Genomic DNA, 21,415 nt, shown 5'->3' on the forward strand with positions numbered 1-21,415 from the left:
GTGAAGTAATAAGAAGTATATATATACATTTTTTCTTATAATAATAAGATATATATATGACCTTATAATGATAATATATGTATCATATTATATATCTTATTTTATTATATATCTGCCCCTGTTCCTGATTCATCTCTTAAATCTTCTTATAACTAGGGTGCTAAGAGAATCTTTTATTTTAACATTTAGACTTTGACCCCAGTTGCTGACAAGGAGCTACTAAGACCTTGGTAATTCTTGAATGATAAGAGCACTGAACACTGAACTCCTGTATCCCTTAGGATTTCCTGGATTGTCTTCTGTTCTAATGATTAGAAAGTTAGGACTTTCAGATCCCCCTCTTGTTCCTGTAAGAAGGAGAGGGACTATAAATGAAATTAATAATTCATCATGCCTATGTGATGAAGCTTCCATAAACATCCCCATAGTATGGGGTTCAAAGACCTTCTGAGTTGGTAAACACATCCATGTGCCAGGGAGCGCGGCATACCCCAATTCAACAGGGACAAAGTTCTTCTGCTCAGGAACTTATGTTACTCTTCATCTGGCTGCTTGTCTGTGTCCTTTACCATTTCATGTATTAAATAATAAACGTGAGTGTAAACAAAAGCAGTGTCCCCATCTCCTAAGAGAAATATTGAAAAACTTGAACATGTCTCTCCATCATGTTTTTATTTTTGTTTTTGTTTTTAATGACACTTTCGTGCAGCCAGAAATGCTTCGCGAACAGAATTCACCTGGATAAAGGCATCTCCCAATAGGTAGGTGGCCCTGGTTACTCAATACCATGTGAATATTGTAAATTTGAATATCTATTAAAACTTTCCCAGAAAATCCAACATGCCCTCAATTATGTCTGCATAGGAAAGACCTCAACTACAGGGAAGAGACTACACAGTCTCTAACATTTGTATGGGGTGAAATTGTTGAGGTTGCACTGTAATAATGGGAAGGGTAGGAGGAATGAGAAGGGTTGAGGAGAACTGATTCAGAACCTGCTGAACCTCCGTTGCTATGCTCCTGAACAGTTCAAGGTCCTTATGTTTCTTCTTCAACATGTTCTGTGCATATGTTTCACAAGCAAAGAGGACAAAGTATCCCTTGTTGACCTACTGTCTGGTTAGATAACAAGGAGGATGTCTTCCTTCTCCCTAGTGATGGGGCAATGTTGTCCAAACAAGGCCACCACATCATCAGCTGAATTCATGAAAGGGAGCCCCACATGTGGAGAAGGACGTGAATTTCCTTGGAGAGAAATTGGGATACCCCATTGGAGGCACCACCAGCAATTTTAATATAATCTTTACCTGTTTCTTTGTAAACCTCAATGTACAGAGTTTCTATGTAATGTTTGTGCTTCTGTAGTGCTAGGTGTCTGTGCTCCTTGTTTGCAAACCTAACCAGAGCTTCTCCATTCCTTCAACCCTGGGAATTCAGACACAGCACTACATCTCCTTTCGCAATATTGAGCCCTTTGAAGAATTTTGCAATATCTGGATCCAAAGACAGCCATAGAAAACCCAGATCCCTGATTACAGTGTTGTTATCAATAAGTCCCTTTTTGCTGCAAGTGCCACTTTCAAATTTGTAATTTACTCTTTCTGAATCTAAAAATTTGTGATTATAAGGCAAAATCACAGCTAAATTATGTTCCCCATATCTGCAACTTGAAAGGCTCCACACAGAAAGATAAGTTATTGTCAAGATTTAAACACTCTCATTGCTTGCAGCATCCAGGTTTATATCAGGCATGGATAAAAAAAAAAGTAATAGAAACATGCAGGCAAAAATTCTTGGAAACATTAGGATACAGGATGTGCCTGACATGAAGTACATCAGTAAAAGACAAGAGGAGCCCCTACCCTTCATTTTGGTACATTGCTGACTGGTTAAGCTGTCCGATGGCTGTGATGTCAGGTACAGACATTGGCCTTAACTTAGTTTCTTTTTTACAGTCCTCTGTCAGTTCCAAATGATCCAGTCTAACAATATTCATGCAACTACCCCACTTTCATGACGGCCAGGTTTATGACTTTCTATAACAGTAGGATCAGCTATTTCTCATGCAAACCCAGCTTGGCTCCAATGATCCCAGTGGTGATTCTGAAAAGCACTGCCATGTAATCCAGAGAGACCACTGTGATGGTAGGTGGAGAGTGAAGCAAGGTCAGGAGGTGGTGGGATGGGGTAGAAGTGAGAACAAGAAAATTTGTGCTAATGTTCTTCTAAGAAACAAAGAAGGTGCCTGCTTCACCCCACCCCTTTGACTAACCTGGTGCAGAAAACAACCAACTACCCAAGTTCATACTGGTCCTCCATACTTTGGGCAGGAAGCATACAGCTGCTGGCCTCAGAGGGCCTGTGCCAGATAGAGCACATCACATGGCGCAGCTGCTGGAGTAGCTATCCTCCTTCGAGTAGCTCAAACCATGTGCCTCCGTGGGCTTCCTCAGGCTCACCTGGCCTTGCTGCTTCATTTTCTCAGGCAGCCCATCCTCTATTTTACAGCACTGGTCAATGGCAGCTCAAACCCCAAGTCCAGCTTTTGGAAGCTGGTGCAGCACCTGGACCCAGTAGACATAGTGCTGGTGACTCACATGGACACCAATAGTATCCTCAGTGTCAACAGTCTGTTGCAGTGCATGCAAGCTGGCAAGCACACAAGCACACCAGGGAGGAGAGGATTCACAAGCTCATCTCACCCAAAATGAATATGGCATTCCCCAAAACCAACATGAGTGGCTGCATCAAGGCTGATGTGAAGGGAGGACCAGGTAGAGCAGACCCAAGCCCACTGGAAGCACTGAGCATTATGCCCTTGCCTTCGAGCCCTGGCTGCTGCTGCTCAAGCTCACCACACTCTTGTAGTGCCCGCAGGCTCTGCCATAAATGTGGCATGCAGACTATTCCCTTCATAGCTACCCACCACCCACAGCCCCCTGGATGGCCTGGTCTACCTGCAATACTTGAAGTTATTGCAGTAGCCTGCTTTGATACCCCAGGAGCTAGCAAAATCTCAATGAACTGGGAGCAATGAAAGGATTGGCTCCCAGGACAGCCCCAGGAGAACAGTGACCTCCAGACTTGCCCAGGAGTGCCCTGGGGAAGCATGCAAGGAGCTGCCAAGGGCTGATACCCTTTGAAGGGCTGAGAAAGAAGCCAGGTTGCCCCCGGTATGGATAGCCTGTTAGCCTTCAGATCCAGACTTGGGAGGTGCACCAGGGAGTCTCCACTGTGGAGCATATCAAGAAGGTGGCTGTCCAGGAGGACACAATCCAACAAAGCACCTGACCTACTCTGCCTAGGGTGTTCCACTAGCTTTTGGTTCTGAAGGCCCACCCCCCAGCTTCTGGAGTGGAGAGGTGAGCTACCCACCACATGCCACATGGAGAGCAACCTAGAGCTGGGGCTGAGCTCACCCAGAAAGACAGGGCAGACTAGGAAAGAAAACTCTGGCAATGATGTTGACCACCAGCATCATAGAACCCTGTCTAGGGCTGCAGGCAGCTGTTGCTGAGCCCTCTGTGGGGTGAGGAAACCAGGCTGGACCAGACTGTGGCCCACAATGACCACGCTCTCACTGCCAAGCAAGGTGGGCTCCCTGCGCTCCTCTGAGGTAGGCAAGTCCCTGTCTGTCGATTAGGCACTACTGTACCCACTGCCACCAACCACCACAAGTGAAGTGGGGCTGAGCCTCCCTGCATGACATGAACCAGTGCCTGGTGTCGCCTGAGAGGATGAGAATGCAAAGCCATGCACATGGCACTAGCACTCACGTGCCCCAGCCACTCCCAAGTCAGCAGCCCTCGGTCCCAGGAAACAGCAGGTGCTACAGAACCCAAGGAGATGCCCTTCATGTCCATTCACCTGTGAGTCCCTGCCTACAGTGTTTGACCTCACCCCCTGCCTGCCATCCCCAACACCATCAACTTGGACCAGAACACCAATGCTTTAGGCTTCTTCACCACAACATGCTGTCTGACCCCTTCAATTGCCTCCTGCCATTGCATACCCACCCAGCATACCTGGGTACATGGTGGACCCCAAGAAGCTGTTCCCAAGGCAGGCCAGGCTAACAGGGTCTCTAGGTTGTACCCAGAAATCTCTGGCCCTCCTCAACCCCGGAACTGCCACTCTCAAAGCCACTCCAGTGACTGCTGCCAAAATTTAGGGGCTGGCTAATGAGGAGAGTACATCACTCAACTCCCAGAGCCATCCCAGTGACAAATGGCGGTCAGCTACCTCTATCGAGAAAGTCCTCAGTTCTTTCAAGTCCCATTGGCAGCTGACCATGTGGACTTGCAGCCCCAACCAGCCTTCCTCTCTCCAGCTTCACTCCAGTAGGCCGAGGTAGGATCCCTGTTCTCCTGGTGGATGAATAATTCTTTTTTCAGGTGTGTGCCTTCTGCTGCATCATCAGCAGCCAAGACCAGTGCCAAGCCCGTGCACTGTCCTAGAACTGCTCACATCCTGCAAGTTGCAGTGGGACTGTAACCTTCAGGTGACCCTAATCTCCACCTTCAGAGGTGATACCCAAGTGGTCGGGAGGAGACACACACCCCTCACCATGCACAGGGCTTCACATACATTATGGGGCAGTGATAACAGTGGGTACATTCAGGGTGTGACCTTCCCCACCTGAGAGGTGGAGTTCTAGCCCTGACACCCAACCTTCGGCCAGAATCTGTCACTCTCTTAAGATTCACCTGCATCAGAAATAAAGCAAGTACTCATCTGGAAGAGAGAGGGTAGAGAGAGAATGAGTAATATCTCTTGCCCCAAAATGTACACAGATCCTGTGAATATGCTACCCCACTAAACCCTATGGCAAGAGGGACTTTAAAAGTATAAAGAAGGTTAAGAATCTTAGTATGGGGAGACTATCCTGGATTGGTAAAATGAGTCCAATCTAATCAAAATAGAGACATTTTCCTCATTGTAGTCAGTCATAGAGCTATGTGACACCACAGAGTGGGGGGGAAAGTCCATTTATGCCATTGAAGGATTCTCCCCTAGCGCCCCCAGAAAAGAATGCAGCCAGGAGAGAACCATATCATACTCCTGACATGCAAAACTGCAAGAAATAAATTTTAGTTGTTTTAAACTGCTAAATTTGTGGTAATTTATCACAGCAACAACAGGTATAATTAGGCCATGGTCATCTGGGTGTGGAACACAATTGAGTTTGATAGGGAATGCAATGCATGTACATGATAAATACTGAACCGTACTTTATGTTAGAAAGTAAAGGGGCATAACTAACATTGCACAGAGGAGGGGAGGACATATGGCAGATGAGCTTTCTTCTTTTGCTATGCAGCATCTGAATAGTCTGGACATATACAGGAAATGTTGGGTATAGGCCCTGGCTTTCAAATATAAAACACTAACTGAGAACAATATGCATCTCCAATGAAACAGCATTTTGGAATGAATAGGAAACCAGGAAGCACTAGGTAAGCAGTTCTGGAATGTCTAGATCCTCTGGTATGGCAGTAAATTTCTAGTAGGTGAAGTCATCCTTAAGCAGATTCTTGGATTTATGGTGTTTCCTTAACTTGTGCCCCATTCTACTTCCATAGCTGGTTAGCTAGATAATATATTCTATGAGCCCACTGATAGCAGTCTAATAATTTTTCAGTAGAAATTATTTTATATTGTTTGATATTAAGAGTACTAACTGGCACATATTCTCCCCTATTCAAACAGAACACCCAAATCCTTGTTATTGTACTGTCACCAAATTCAGGGTGGGCGTTAACTGGCTTATATCAATTACTACATCTAGGATATACTATGTTGGTTGGTCAGTGTACGGGCGTGCAGTCCAATCTGGGCCATTGAGACATAAGCAGCCTTTCTGAAAGCATGTGTTTCATTTTGGGTATGACCAATTGTGTTACCTAGTTCTGAGGGAGGAGATAGTCAGGAAGGAAACTCCAGAGGCCCAGCAGGGCTGAGGTAAAAAACATCCATACATGACAAAGATCCCCTAAGACCGGTTGTTCCTGTTTTCTGGGATAACTCTGAACCATGGATGCACCTGCACACTACCCCTGATTCATTATAATATCATTATAATGAAATAACATTGTGGGACTCTCTTCTCCAGTAACCAATCAAGAAAATCACGGCAAACCACACATGCGCAATAGCTTTGAAATACAACTCCTTGTACCTGCGCAGGAAAAGCCTGCCAAAGACTAGCCAGGGAGCTTCTGCCCTATAAGAATAGAATCCCCCCAACCCACGTGTTCCTTCTATGCTCAGAGCTGGCTCACTCCCGTGTCCTGTGGTATGTACTATCACTTAATAAACCTCCCCTCTTTCTTTATGCTATAAACTTTGTGTGTTCAGTTCAATTCTTTGTCCTCGATCACTAAGAACCTGGTTACCTGTGTACACCTCTGACACTTCCATAGCACTATAAAATGGTAGATAAATTTACCATTAGAAATTTAGAAAATAAAGTTATAAATATTCTATTTCTAGTATTTGATGATGGATATTTTATGTTTTTTCAAGCATTGTCGACTGCTCCTGACTGATATAGGCCCCAAAGAGGGTCCCCAACAATTTTCAACATTTTTTTCTGGTGGGACCACACATACTCTTGGGACTGTATTTTCAATACAGACACAGGCATTAACTTGCTAAAATACGGTGACTTGCATGTCATAAAAAACTTGTTTGCATTTAAGGAAATGTCACCAACAATGCATCATGTGTTCCTCAGATGACTGTGGAGACCTCTTCAAAATGAAAATAAGCTACCCTTCATGGGTAAACCTGAGCCTCTCCCTCCCACATCTTCCAAAATAAAAATCTTGGAAATAATTACTTGAAACTTAAAACACATTTCCATAGAAACAATGTTATTAAATAATAACAAAATGTAAGACATGTATCTTATGATTTAACTGGGTCTGTAATTAATAACTGGCAACTTGGATTAGGGGGTGAAAGGATCCTGTGGCACAAAGGAGAGAAAGAGATGTCGTTAGTACTCGGAGTTCAAAACTGACCACTGAAAACAATTAAAAATGTGTACATCTCATTTCAGGAACTCAGAACCAGGACAATAAGGCACTCAGACTGGATGCAAAATTTAAGAAGATACTAAAGGACTCAGGCAGTAAATACATAATTTAATGCTACATTTTTATTTTAAAAATACCTCAAATTAACAAGCGAATGCCAGTAGACTGAAGCTGGTTTTCATAAATAAACTTTACTGGGGCTCATGCATGGATTTTTTTTCTCATCCCCTGGCAACCAAATTCTCTAAACGTTAGCCCTTTATATTGCTCTCCTAGTCCCTCTAGGCAAAACTGTTTGTGAAAGATAGCTGAGTAAGAAACTTTTTAAGAAGTGGGTGCACTCACCTGAATATCTTATTCCTTGGTTTTGACAATACATTAAAGTGAGGTACACATTGTAAGGCATTGCCAAAAAGAGACTGATGTCCTCTAGGCCCATGAAGTTTGGTAGGAGTATTTGAATTAAACTCACAGGGAAATTGGCTCTTCCATGGAAACAAAGAATCCTTGTTTCTGTAACTGGTTCAATGAATAAATTTAATTTTAGAGGTTCTTAATACTTCCTAGCTGCTTTTCCAGAAATCACATATTTTCTAAAAACTTGAGTTCCTGCGTGAGTTGTTGCTTTGTTTTTATAGCATTAACATGATGAAGGCAATAGCAACCTCTCTGACAGTAGGAATGAGGGGGAGGCCACCATATGAATTATGGTCAAGGATGGCTATTGTTAATTTAGGAGCTTCTCTATGTAAGTCCTATTTAATATCTATTTTACTGTGATCCATTGATGAAGAAGGAGTGTGAACTATTTAATGGGAGATCCTCTTGGTGTTTCTTATGTACACAGTGTTGTGATTACAGGTTTGCTGCATATCATTTTTATTATAAAGCCAAAATTTCCTCCATGGATAATGGCACAGGCTAGAGATCTTGTGAAATGCTGCTTGGTAAACAAAAATGAAAGGCTTAATATTTTTCTACTATTGAAGATTTGTTATTTTTAATACTAAAAGTTACTACATTAGTAGTAGTGAAATAATATCCTTGTGAAATCCTTGTTTCTAAAATGGTGAGAACTCCACACATTCATGCTCAGATTATTGCATTTACATTGGATTGTAAAGTAACCATCCTGGAGACAAGTGGTAAAACAATTTTTAAAGTGAGAGACTTATATTGCATGTCAAGCAGTTATTTTCAAGGAAAAAATTAAATTCTATTTGCTATGCAGCAGGGTGATATTTTATGATATAGAAGATGCTAGCAAACAAGTCTTAGTAAACTTTTAAAAATTAGACAGTCCTCTACCTCTGAACATTACCTTTATAAATGATCCATCACTGGCTGCTGCCAGCATTCTGTCTTCACACTTATTTTCCCTTTCTCATTTTCTTTTGATTCTGGCTGCTTATGTTGCTTATAAGAATTAGAGATGCTGCAACTTTTTGAAGCTAATATATTTAGAATTACCAACTAGAATACTGGACGTCCTTGAATTGAATCATTTTGTACACCCTACTCCAGGGGCCAGAAGAATAACTCTCCACTCATCTTTATAACCTAAAAACTGTAAACTGAAAAAAAACAAATCCTCAATTCCAGAAAAAACAGAGTAATTCATGTGAGAGAGTCTCTCTACCAGGGAAACAGAGGTTCTACATGTTTCTAGAAACTAGAAACTTGCACAACACTATAACAATATTAAATAATTATTTGTAATTAGAAACTATGAAAGAAGAGAAGTACTATCCGTATATTAAAGTGAAATAATAAAATAAGATGAAGCATGGCCTGGGAAATTCATCCAAGTCTAACTGAGTTACTGTGGAAGTAGTTAACAGAAAAGTTCAAGGGTGGCTCTTAAAAGGAAGAGTAAAAGTGAAAAATCAGGAGGAAGCCACAAGAAGGAAGACCAAACAAACAATCAGGGTGGATCCAGCAACATTAGTTTCATTTCAGCACTTGGAATTGATGCAAATATGACTCAATCATTTTTTATCAAAAATGACAAGATTGATAAACCTATAGCAAGATTTAAAATTGATACATTCTTTAGAAGCTGTGGGCTTCTAAAATACTTTGCATTACATTAACCAAATTCAAGTCTAGAACCACAGTTGACTCATAACATGGGTATATGTACTTCCTTTGTCTCTTTGGAAAAGCACCGAATAAGACTTTGAAGACATACATGTCTACAGCAAAGGCACCAAAAATATTGTATATGATTCAAATTGTATGGAATCCACATTAAAAATTGAGAGAATATGGCAGAATTTATAGGAACTTACACATGTTTCTGGAAAACCTAAATACAGTCTATGATTCAAAATTCTGAACTACAAAAAATCAAAGGCATATGTGCTGGGATGTTGAAAAATATCAGGACAAATTTTTCTTTTGGAAATGTTTACTTGGTTAACATAAAGTATATTATATATACTTTGGCCTTTTAGAATGGGATTCTTACAATATGCATTTTCTACATACATTTAAAAATACTTAATTCTTTTTATTATGACTATCATTATTTACAAATCATTTTGGAACATTAAATTGTTTTTTTCTCACCCATCTTTAGCATTTAATTCAATAGAAAGATAAACTGTATTTTATAATTGCTATTTACCTAATAAATAGCAATAAATAAATACCACATATGTCATCTACCTCTCTAGTAAAATTTGTATATATATGAAATTTTTAAAAAGCCATCTATAGTTGTACATAATCTAAAGCAAACTAAACAAAATTAAAACTATAAGAAAATTGTTGGGAACAAGGAAATTAAGAACTAAATTTTAACCTTAATAGACAAGAACCCATTGTAGCTGAAAAGAAATGATAAAAGAGACAAAGTACAGTCAAAGCAAACATCCTGTGTCTAGCAGATGCTCTCCCGTGGGTAGGCTAGATAAGCAGTGCTTTGTAGTTTTTAATGAGAAAATAGAAAACTAGCTAGCTAGAGCCAGGAGATTACTAGGTTAATGAACAAACAGCCTGCCTTCCCGCCTTATGAAAGAATGCTTGGTTTGAAATTCCCGCGTGCGGTCTTTGTAAGCGAATTACTAACTGCCACATCTACTTCTGTATAACGCTTGCTTGCCCGCCCATATATAAGAACGTAGTTGTAAGCGCTCGGCGCAGCTCTCGTTTGCAGCTCCTTGTGGGCACTGTGTCGCTGGACACTCTGAGAGTTCACCCCTGCGCAGGTTAAACTTGGCCAATAAAGTAACATCTTTGATACCCTGAAAGTCTCCGATATTTGTTCTCGAGTTTGCTGGATGCTACAAAAATGTTGGCACAAAAGTTTAAATTTTGAATAATTTAGTGTTGAGAAAAAGTGCCATTTTATTCTTCTGGGTAAATAAAAGTTAGACAACTACAAACCAAGTGTAATATAATCATATGAGGCAAAGAAGATCTCAGTCTAAACTCTACCTAAGTTGCCATCTTGCCACAAATCTGCTCTCTTTTTTTTAAGCTGAAAGGATGAATGGTTTTTCAACCTCTCCAATTAGGAGATTCCAGTTGAAATGCTACATGACCAAGGTTTCCTGGGGCTTTACTTTTCTCCTTCAGTTAACACACTATGAGGAGATAGCTGACAGATTTTCAAAGCCAAACATGTAGCATGATATTTGTATCATTTCTTGTCTATAAATGATTTCATTCTCAGTTTCCTATTTTTTGTATTCTGTTGACTGATTTATAATTTATGGAAGCTACACTTATCTCCACTAATGTTCAATGCCACAAAACACTGCCTCTTTTCTATAACAAATGATTCTATAGGATGTTTCTGGTATTCCTATAATGTTTTTGAAACCCAGAGTTAGAAATGGATAGTTTTTAATCTGCATTCAATAACATTTTGCTCTATTTAAAAATGCCTGTTTCTGCAGTTTTTTTAATTTCTAGTTGAAATATGACCTTCTTATTTGTCTGTGAAACAGAAAAAGGAAAACCTATTATCTTTAATAGAAAACAAAAATCCAGAAACATCCTTAATATGGTCAATGATTTCTGCAGCACAGGTTAAAAATGAAGAGAAAGTCATGAATATAATTTTCTATGACCTTAGAGTAGGTAATTATGTATCTCCTTATATAACTGTTTACTTTCATGACTATTGAAGTCAATATGTAATATTCACTTTTTATTAATATTAAAATTATAATAATAATAAGATATGTGTAATACTAGGCTCAGGAAAAAGATCATGATTTGTGTTTTATAGTCCAAATGTTTCTTCTCATTTCTTTCTAAATTTAGCAAACAAAATATTGATGTGAAAAGCAAAACTTAGCAGTTTTCTGTTAAACGGTTAAGCATCAAATAATCTAAGTTTTAGAAAGATGATGTCAGAGTTAGAGCATGAGGTATCATTTGTCACAATCCTTCTACATTTGCTATCATTATGTAATTAATGTTTTCAATACAACGCTGATTAGGCAAGGACGCTCTGCCCCCACTTTCACAGTCGTGCCTGAGTGGCAGCTTCCATCAATACCCCAAAACATCACTGAGTCCAGGCTAAAAAAGTTACTTGTTTACTGAATGTTAGGAAATAATAAACAGCAATTAGGGTCTCTAAGAGTTAGATATTTGGCAGACAGTATATAACCTGACATTTATGTCTCAGAAGATCTCATTTATCCTGTGGGACTCCAGACTGTAAACAAATAGTGGTAAAGATTGGCTTTTCTCTTCAGAAATGGGGACCAAACATGGACTTTATTTCCAACCTTTGAATCAAGACAGGGCCATTTAACCTAAGTTTAGTTCATAGTGATTGAGAAAAAAATAAATGTGCCACTTCCAATCTCAGACTCACAGACAACTGCCACACTGCCTTCAATTGTCTTCTAGTCAATATCTTCCCCAGTCCATTCATACGTTCTTCTAACAGGACATAGGATGCTGCCATTTCCATGCCAGTATTTCCTTGTATGCTTATGTCATAACACAATGAGAGGTTTGGTGTCCTCATTTAAGTTGTTTCTATCTTGTTCAGTTCTTCTTAAAGATCAACACAAAATCAAAGGCATACACATTTTATTAAGCTTCTGTGATAGAAAAGTATGTATATACTAAGAACCAAATCTTTACTCCCTATTGTAATGCAATATGAAGATATAGTTAATTAAATCATCCTTTTTTTCACTGTCCTATACTTGTGATTCTGGTTGTGTGTGTATGTGTGTGTGTACAAACACATGAAGAGGCTGTTTTGCAAGTTTTCCCCCTTCTCTCTATACATATATATGCACACACAGTTGCACTGTTGACCTTAAACAAATAGCCAGATATTTCTCCAGAAAAAGAAAATCAAGAAATTGTAATTTGGGACATGCAGTCTAATGGCAAACCATTCATAAATCCAGAGAAACTAAAGAGAGGAACAATTTTTATGGGCCTGGGAGGGACTGTTATAAACAAAGAGTGCACCAGAGGAAACTGAAAATTTGAAGTGTAGTGACTTTTCATTGGCTGAGTTATTGCTGTCTCCCATTGGCTGAGCTGTTAACTGCGAGAGAAGGAATCTTTCCTTCCTCCTGCTGAGGCAGTGAAGCAGAATCACTTTTTGCTGAAAATGAAAGGTACATCTCCTCCTGTTGGGGTCAGTACTTTTCTGTAAGTGTGTGTGAGTTCTCTCTTCTGTTCGTTAATTTTCACATTTCCTTCTTTGATCAAGACCTTCTCTGAAAGCATTGTTAATCAACCATCAGGTTTTTGCAGATTCTGTGGTGTATTGTCCCTCAGTACCAGGGAGGGAATTTCTTGGGTGTTGTGTCCTACTTCAGAGGGAAAGTACACAGAAAGGAAAAACTATTGTGGCCATATTTGAGTAACAAGCAGAGGCAGGAAGGAGATTCTTAGGCATTTCCCTTCTAAGTCCATAACTAGAATGGTGAAAATGGCAGAACTGAAAGAATTAAGTGAGAGCCTTGGGAAGACACAGTGCAGGAATTAAACATAAAGCAATTACATAGTATTGTCTCAAACTGTTGAGAACAAAATGGTGTCAATAATTTAGCTTTTAGGTTGCAAACTCAAATACTATGAATGTGGGTAAGAATCTAGAGTCAGTTGGTAGACTAGATGAAAGACACTTCTGTGAATTATAAATCTTCTAATTGGTCTGGGCTGAACATCTTGGGAAAGTTTTCTTATCAGCTGTTATCTTCTATTTCAGGAAATTTTCATCTTCAGGTCACCAGATGGTGTACATGTCCAATCAAGTTTAGGTGTGTTCTTTAGATATATCATGTGAATGTAAAAGTCTGATCTCTGGGATTTGGCAGCAGAAGGAGTTCTTTACAAGTACCTATTCAGATCCTTTCAAATGAGGTTGAAGTCAGCCCTTCTGGAGGTATCTTTTCCCAACAGATGCAATATCCAAGTTGAAAAGTGTGTTGCTTAAACGTTTATCTTCCCGGAGCACACTGTGAAAAGACCAATCTACCAGACATGACTCATTTTGATAGAAGCAATTAGACTTTTACAGTACTGAAGTACATCTCCTTTTATCAGGGGAAGATCAAAAGAATCAAAGGCCAGGTGCATTGAACTCCCTGTCACTGCCTCAAAGGGTGAGGACTTATGAATTCCAAAGAGGGTAGGTCTGAAATTTAGAAAGACTAACAGCAGTTATGAGCAAGGTGTTTGGAGGGTGTCTACAAATTTTACCAATGAATCTCAATACTGCTGTTAGTATGTTCTCTTCAACCCTGAGGCTTGAGGGTGATAAAGGCAGTCAGTGAAAGTGTTGTAAAACTGAACAAACAACACAGACTTGTCAAAGTGCCTAACTGGTAAAAAGGGTTTCCCAATCACTAAAGAGTTCAAGAGAGGTTCCCCAGGTAAGTGTAAACTTTACCAAAAGGAACTTTATTGGCTACAGAAGAAGCAGTAGCTTGCCTACAAAGGAAAGCTCAGTCCAGTGAGAAAACAGATTATTACTAAAACATATTTTTATCCATAGGAAAGCTGTGGATAAAAGTCCATTTGCCAAACCTCAAATGGTCCATTAGGCAATTTAGAATATTCAGGAGCAATGTGAACAGTGTTTTCCTGGGTTGTAATTTGGATAAGTTGGACAAGTGAAGTAGGTGCTTTTTTTACAGCCACATTAATATTTTTCTCACAAATATTGATTCATGAATGTTATTATTTTGTCAGTGGACCAATGGTTTAATTCATGTACAGTAGTTAGAAGAGGGGATTTTAAAGTCTCTTGTAGGATCAGGTCATATTTAACCAGAATCAAAGCTTTCTCTTTATAAAACCAACAATTGTTGAATTTTCAACTTGGTTATTCTTTCTTTGAGGTCAATTTTTGGATATCTCTTGCTAGTTTTTCCAAGGTATCATTTGGGAAAGTATCCCTTTGGACCATAATGGATTGGGTTTGACAACTGTTGGTTCCTTAAAGGGTGGCATTTCTTGAGGAAATGTCAGTAAGGTGATTTCCCTTATCTTCCAGACTTGAGTTTAGAATGCTCTGGGATCTTAATAATAGCTAAAGCAGCAAGTAAAAGTATAACATACAATGATTCTTGAAAATACTGCCCATTTTAAATTTTATTTCCATTGAAGTAAGAAAACCCATTACTTCCACAACATTTCCAATCACTAGTTACGCTGAATGCATATTTACTATCAGTACAAATGTTGGAGCTTTGCCATTGCCTGAGGTGAAAGACTACGTGAACCCATAAAATTCTTGTTGGATGACAGTAGCCAAAGGCAAATGTGCCTCTTTGGTTAATCAAATAGTGTTGATATTTCATATCCAGAAAAACATTGGTCATTATCACTTTTTAAACAAGAACGAACTGTCAGGGAATGATGAGAAGTAGGCATTACTCAAAGGAGTTTTCTGCACATCATAGCAAGGGGTGATCTTTCAGTTAAGCCCTCAGGAAAAATAATAAAGGTGAGAAGAGCAGCAGAGTTAAAGTCATTACAATATGAAAGAGTTATGTGAAGAGCAGTTAACAAAAAGATTTCAAAGAACATCAGGTGCCTGAGTAAACAAATGTTTATGATGAGATTTCAGGAAGGCTTCTACTGCATGGGGTACATAGTTGGCTAAAGGGGCCCCCATAACAAATTCCTCCATGGCCTTACTCAAAGTACGGTGCCAATAGTGACTCTAAGGCAAAGGGGATATCTTCATGCTACAGGTCCAGTTGCTGACTATAATATCTTATGGGTTGAAGATGGTTCCCATGTTTTAAGGTGAGTTCCCCAAGGGAATTTCCTTTCTTTTCATACACAAAAAGGAAAAGGGTGATCTGATAAGTCCAATGCCCAAGGGCAAGTGGGTTCACTAAATTCTCCTGTAAGGTTTTAAAGGCTATTTTATCCTGTTCTTTTCATAAAATTGGATTACATTGTTTTTCAGTACAATATACTTTTACAAAAGTTTGGCCATAAGGACAGATTTGGGAACCAATTTTGTCAGTAACAAAATAGCCCAAGAGAACCTCACAACTGATGCTTAGTTTTGGTGTTTGGGAAATGTAGGACACTAGGAAGCTTATCTGGATTTAGATACAGTCCTTGTTTTGATATCAGATGCACTAATATAGAACTTGGGTTCGGGCAAACAGCTGTTTTTTCTTGGAGACCTTATGTCCCTTAAAGTCTAAAAAGCTTTACCTGGTAGATGCTGTTATCCTATGAGGAGACTTGGGAGGAAGAGCAAGAAGCAATTTATCCATATATTGCAACAAAGTAGAACCCTTAATATGGAACTCTAGATCATCCAGATCAGCCTTCAGGACTTGTGAGAAATAAGAAGGGTACTAAAAAAAAATCCTGAGGCCTTATGTCCAATGAATTGTTTCCTTCCCAAGTGAAGGCCAATAAGTATGGGCTAGCTTCATTAATTGGAATGCTGAAGAATGGACTTCATATGTCAATTAGAGTAAAGAATTTACATTCAGTTGGAAAGGATGTTTGCAGTGTCTGGGGAACAACAGGATTCTGAGGTTTAACAATGCTGTTTATTGCATGGAGGTCCTGGACAAATCTCCATCCTTGACCCTTGAGTGTTTTCAAGGGTAATACAGGTATATTTCAGGGACCAGTGCGAGGGATAATGAAGTCCTGAGTCTTGTAATCTTCTATTAAGGCTTTATGTTTTGAAGAGCTTCTTTACTTATGGAGTATTGATTGATTCTGGAAAGGGTTTTGAGGGATATAGTTGAGTCTTGATAAAAAGTACGCTGTAGATTCTGCCAATATCTTCTAGTTGATTTTGCCTGTAAAGAGGGTGGTTGGTGATCCAATAGAGACAATTGATCAGTGCACCCAGATTGAGCTTTAATGCTTTTGGAAATGGAGAAAATAATTGATGTTGAAGGGTCATTTTAATCTTCTCATTGGGGATTTTGATGTCTACAGTCAAATTCTAGAATTATTTCACTCTTTTGGGAGAGAGAAATTCAATCATGATACTTTTTAAAGAAGTCTCGGCTTAATAAATATATAAGGGCAGAACAACTCAGGAGAAAGGTATTTTTAACAGGACTGAAACCAAAAAGAGTAAGTTCAAAGACAGGAGACTGTTGAGGGTTATTAGAGATTCTCACTATTTAAACTATTTTAGTACTTTGAGGCAGGGCCTGCTCTATAGCAGTGAGGTTGAGACCTCTGTGTGTAGCTATGGTGTCAATAAGGACAGAGGAAAAATCCATCCAAAACTCAAGAGCGGTTCTTCTGAGCCATTGAGAGGGGGGATTGGGAAGAGCCCCTGCAGTTCCTTACAGCCCGTCACTGGGAATTAGGAGGACATTGGAAGGACTGGTTAGAAGGCTGAAGACATCCAAAGCACTCAATTTTGTGACAATGTTCTCCCCAGTGTTCTGGCTCTTTGCAATTATAGCAGAAATTAGGAAATTTTGGTCTCACATAGAGGCCATCATTTTCAAGAGTTGAAAATTCAAAATTTTAGTGTTTTTTTCATTCAGGTGGCTCATCTAAGGAGTGAGAAAGCTGAATTGCTAAAATGACCAAGTCTAGATTAAACATAGTATCTTATTCCATCCTGGTTCTGTTAACTAAAAGAAAAAGGTCTCAGTGCAGCCCATTAATAACCGGAGTTAAAAGCTGCTTGATTAGAATCAATATCTGAAGAAAGGCCAGAATTTTCTTTGAACACAATATGAAGTTGAATATAATGGTCATAAACAGGCTCATTCAGATTTTTGTGAGCAATCCTGAATCATGTTCCAATGAACAGACTTTGGGGAAGCCTTAGTCATTTCCTGACACTTAGTAATTGCCCAAACTGGATCATGTAAATGAGTGGTTTGGTCTTGCAGTTGTAATCCTAAGGGCCTTTTAAGATATTCCCAATCAGCAGTTTTCGTCCACTGCTGAGCCTGGTCTTCACCTACAAACATATGAACTGGCTAATATAAGTCAGGAGAAGCTGATTGATAGGTCTGAATGACTATAATAAATTCCCCAGCAAATCTGTGGGATCCTCATTTGCTTTAGGAAAGTCTTTAACTAGGAATCACAGTTCAGCTTTAATCCAAGGGATACATGAAGTTAGGGGTTTAGTGTTTTGATCCTCAGAAGTCTTAATTTTAAAAGGACAGCTTCTGCCCTGGTTGTTGTGGCTCAGTGGATTGAGTGCCAGCCTGTGAACCAAAGGGTCGTTGGTTGCATTTCCAGTCAGGGCACATGCCTGGGTTGCAGGCCAGGTCCCCAGTAGAGGGCACATGAGAGGCAACCACACATTGATATTTCTCTCTCTTTTTCTCTCTCCCTTCCCTTCTCTAAAAATACATAAATAAAATCTTTAAAAATTAAAAAAAAAATAAAAGGACAGCTTCTGATAGGCTCAGAGGAGGAGGAAGATGACTCTGGGGGCAGAGCTGATATAAAGCATCAGGGGAAGAGGAATATGAGGCTTTGGGAGCCATATTGACCTTCCTTAATAATTTGTTTGCTTCAGTTAACCTTAAAACTTTATTTTACAAAAAGGCAATTTTAGACTTAGGTAACATTTGGAAGTTTCAAAATACCAATTGAAATAAGTTTTCCATTCAGTAGTGACAATTTTAGAGCTATGCTTGACTAATTTGATTTTAAGAAAAGTAAGTTTGGGGAGTTCAAAATTTCCTTATAATGGTCATTTGTGTTCTAAATTACTTTTAATCTAAACAGTCCATTTACTTAGAAACACACATGAGGAAGGGTCATGGTTTTTAAACATAAAGTCGTCAGGATCCCTGAGGGAAAATGCACTCTGAAAGTGTTTTGATGACTGGGATTCCATTTTTCAGAGGCTTTTACTATAGAGGAAAAGTCTAAATGGCCTGCAAGCTGAGTACCAGCCCAGTTTCACTAGGACCATATTTCAAAAAGTAGGACCAAAAGCTGAAGAACATGGTTCCAGTGGAATAGCCTGATTTTGAAAGAGTCCTGTCAAGCTGCCAACCACGCACTTGTAGACAAAACAAAGTTTTAACCAGAAAGGAATAAACCTTAAATTAGATCCTGAATATAGTCTAGAGAATTTCTAAATGCAAAGAGGGTAGAAGCTCAGATCCAAGAGAATGACTTACCCTCCAAATCCAGGGTCTGTGATAAACCACACCTGTTTATCTATCAGCCACAGAGCTATTGGGGATCTTCTCCAACTCCTCAAACAGGGCACCAAATAATATTGAATTTAAACAAACAGATGGCCAAATATTTCTCCAGCAAAATAAGTTTATTCAGGAACAACAAAGAATTTCAGTTCTGGACTTACAGTCTAATGATGAGTCATGAAAAAATCTAGAGAAATAATACAGTTGGGGCATTTCAAGGATTTTATGGAATTGGAAGGGGCTATTGTAAACAAAGGGTCCATTGCAGGAAACTGAAAGTTCGAAGTATAGTGACTTTTTGTTGGCTGAGTCTCCCATTGGCTGAGCAGTAAACTGGGCAAGGAGGATCTTTTTTTCCTCCTGTCAAAGTAATAAAGTAGTATCACTTTCTCTCAGAAATGCAAAGGCAGTCTGTTCCCATAGTGGTCAGTAGTGTGGGTTGAATGGCACATGAATAAGAATTCTCTCTTCTAGCCTACAGACTTTATTTTAAAATAGAGTTCCTGTTTATTAATTTTATAATATACATATATGTATTTTAATGTGGACATTCTAATAATTCTTTGAGACTATAGCATCAGTCATTTCACTATCCCAACCACATACCAATTCCTTGTCATTACAATATCTCCATTAATATAAAGTGAAAGCTATTTTATAAATTTTCATACAGCTTTATAAGTTTTGATGTCTGAATACTGAGCAAAACAACCTAGAATAAAAAAACTCATACTCATGGCCTCGGTCCTTCTCTCTCTTACACACACACACACAGAGTAAATCCTGAACATGCAGACAACAACACTGACCATGTAAACAACACTATTTACACAAAGATTATTGGGAAAGGCAATAAGGTGCATGTAATCTTTCAAGTCCCACTTGGAGACATAAGGATGGGTCTTGAGCCCAGAACCCTTCCTCACCAAGAGATAGGGAGGCTACACAGCTTACTCCAAGCTTCTTATTTTCTGTGGGGATATTATTCAGATTCAGTGTATGTTCCTTATCCTGCTTAAGCTTGTGTGCAGTAAAACATGTGGCCCAACCCACTACAATATCCATCCATTCCCAGAGTAGAGGAAATGGAGTTCTTTATCTACAATATGATGGGGGTTGGGGGTGTGCAGACCATCATTACATGTGGGCTGGGAGAAAGACCTGCAGGTGGAGGGGGACCAGTGCTCACTGTGAAAGCTGGTCATTCTCTTATGTACATGAATAAGGCTTTGCTCCCTGCAATGTCTGTGTCAGCCTTATCTTTCTCGGAGATCCTGAAACAGGCAGGGGGTTGAGTTTGCTGCTCCTGGTGGAGTCAGACTTCTCCAGTAGAGGTGATAATGAGTGTAAGTTGTGAAATAAGTAGTCACTTGCCTATTCTTGGAAATAGGCATTTTCATTCCCAATTTACTCGCCAACATCAGTAAAAATTTAACTTTCAAAAAAAGTCAGATATTCTTAATTATTTGGTAAAGTATACTTTCACATCTTCCTTGTGCGCTATCCGGTTTCTTGTTTATATAACTCGGTTAATAATATTATCATAATTCCTAGGAGAGAAAGAGATACTAAACTCCTAAAACAATAAACAGAAGAACAACAATGCCACCAACAAAATAAATATGGCACAAATACACATACACATAGTGACTTCAGAGAAAATGGTTTGTCTAAACATAATAAAAAATGATACCAAACCACAGCAAAAGGCTGCTTCACTTCCTTGAGGCTAAATAACACTACCACACAAAAAAATCAAATGAAATAAGTGATACTTTGGGTCTTTAGTTTGTGTTTATGTTATAAAATAGCTTATGCAAGTAGTTTTCACAAACTAAGGGAAGTATTTAAAAAAACAGTATTCAAGTTCTTTCTCATTTTATATATTAGGAAACATGCTAGCCACAGTGAAAACAAAACAAGAACAAAAAGTTGTTTAGATGTCAGAATTCCCGTGAAAGCTTCAGAATTCCTAGACATGCTTGCTTTGAGGCAAGAATTTATATTTCTGTGAAATCAAACTCAAAGTGAAATATAATTTACCTTTCTCATAATGGTTTCTGCCATAACTGAATATCGCCTGTATGAGGCCCATGAAGTCTGTTGGGAAGTCATCATCAAAGGTTTGAGGTGGTCTCATTTCTCCTTCATTTTCCTCTTTTGTAATGTTGAAAATAACCTAAACTTTTCCTGTTTCTCTCTGACATGTGTCATAAGCTGAATGTCTGTGTTCCCCCCAAATTCTTATGTTGAAACCTTACCCTTTGATGTGATGTTATTAGCAGGTGAGCCCTTTGGGAGATGATTAGAATTAGATGAGATCATGGGGAGAGAGCCTTCCTGTTTGGAATTGGTGCCTTTATGTGTCACAAGAGAGCTTGCTTCCTGTCTGTACTGTCCACCTTGTGAGGATACAAAGGGCCGTCTGCAGCTTGGAAGAAGGTTTTCACCAGAACTCAATCATCTTAGTACCCTGACCTTGGATTTTCGTCCTCCACAACTGTGGGAAATAAATTCCTGTTGTTTATAAGCCACTTACTCTGTGGTACTTTGTTATAGCTGCTTGAATAATCTGAGACAATGTATCGAAAAGTTTTTTTTTACAAGTTTGTACTTATTTTCTGGGACTGATATCACTCTTCAAGGAAGTATTTGCAAATTATTTTGGATCAAATTTTATAGCCATTTGCTAGTAAAAATTGAGGCAATTCTTTGGTTCCCCCCCTCCAATATTGTTCCCCTTATCACAAAGACTTT

At 39.1% G+C, this 21,415-nt stretch overlaps 1 pseudogene; it reads right to left on the reverse strand.

The window, feature by feature from the left end:
- Window positions 1-689: 689 nt before the first annotated feature.
- LOC123821483 lies at window positions 690-20,798 on the reverse strand (annotated as a pseudogene).
- Between the last annotated feature and the right edge of the window lie 617 nt (window positions 20,799-21,415).

The sequence above is a fragment of the Phyllostomus hastatus genome, unplaced genomic scaffold (assembly GCF_019186645.2).
Source record: "Phyllostomus hastatus isolate PE091 unplaced genomic scaffold, TTU_PhHast_1.1 phas_contig_40, whole genome shotgun sequence".
NCBI classification, from domain to species: Eukaryota; Metazoa; Chordata; class Mammalia; order Chiroptera; family Phyllostomidae; genus Phyllostomus; species Phyllostomus hastatus.